General features: G+C 75.4%; 1 protein-coding gene across 4 annotated transcripts in view; it reads left to right on the forward strand.

Annotated features, from left to right (window-relative positions):
• The first annotated feature begins 271 nt into the window (after nt 1–271).
• NRIP1 (nuclear receptor interacting protein 1) overlaps nt 272–1032 on the forward strand; it is a 73415-nt gene continuing 72654 nt past the window's right edge. For 2 of the 4 annotated variants that reach the window (XM_041480203.1, XM_041480205.1), the window contains exon 1: nt 272–399. The gene's annotated coding sequence lies outside the window, so the exon portion shown is untranslated. Of the gene's footprint in view, nt 400–434; nt 663–1032 lie in introns of those variants that run through there. The other 2 variants (XM_041480204.1, XM_041480206.1) reach the window with 1 other exon arrangement.

Below are 1032 nucleotides of genomic sequence, written 5' to 3' on the forward strand. Positions count from 1 at the left end.
CTGCCGTTTTCATTAGATACGGGTCCTCCGGTGCTGTCGCTCGTAAGTTTGTTTCCCGGGGGCTCTGCGACTTCAGATTAATTAGAGAGGGCAGGAGGGGATGGGATCCGCGTACGTGCGGCGCGGCCGCCCTGCCCTACCCGGGCGGGGCGGGGGGCGCATCCCTGCATGCCCGCATCCCGCCTGCCTCCTGCCGGGAGGTTACCAAAGGGTTAAGAAACTTGGCTGGAGAGATGAATGGCGCGGCGCGGGGAGGGGCCGGGCTGTGCCGCGGCGGGCGAGGTGGAAGGCGGAGAGGGAGGATCGCGGCTGCGGGTTAGGCTTTGAAAGTCAGCCTCGCAGGCATTGCAGCAGAGCCCCGAACCGCGGAGAGCAGCGCAGCGGAGCTCGGCTCGCCCTGTATGTGCTCGGGGATGCGCGGCGCGGGGGGGACGCGCGGACTCGGGGGTGGCGGGAGGCGGCGCGTCCTGCCCTGTCCAGCCCTGTCCTGTCCTCCAGCCGCGGGGACCCGTCCGCCCGCCTCGGCTCCGGCAGCCGCCGCTCCCCCGGAGCTCAGCGCCGGGACCGGCCGCGGCACCAGGGCGGCGTGCGCAGCGGCTGCGGCCGGAGCGGCTTCGAGGGGCTCGGGCAGCCCGCCCGGGAGGAGCCGCGGCGGCTGCGGGGTGAGTGCGGCGCTGTTCCGCCGGGGAAATGGCCGAGCGGGGCGGGCTGGGCCGGGGCCGCGCTGCCGGGCGGCGGCACCGGGGAACAATGCCGGGGTGAGCCCGGCGCGGCGGCCGCGGCACCCCCGGTGCGGGCGGAAAGTTTGCCTGGCCGCGGTGGGTTTGGGGGAGCCGCCGGAACGGAAAAGTTACTAGTCCGTCCCCCGGGAGCCGCGAGTGTTTCGCCGAGCGCCGACCGCACGCCCGGGCCCCCCTTTCGCGGGGAGCCCGCGCCGCCCCTCCCGGTGCGAGCGAGCCCCGCTCGGTGCGCAGCGGCTGCGGCGGCGCGGGCGCACGGCCTCGCTGCCGGGGCTGCGGGCAAGGCCACGCC

This window comes from Pyrgilauda ruficollis, unplaced genomic scaffold (genome assembly GCF_017590135.1).
Source record: "Pyrgilauda ruficollis isolate IOZ18807 unplaced genomic scaffold, ASM1759013v1 scaffold50, whole genome shotgun sequence".
Taxonomy (NCBI): Eukaryota; Metazoa; Chordata; class Aves; order Passeriformes; family Passeridae; genus Pyrgilauda; species Pyrgilauda ruficollis.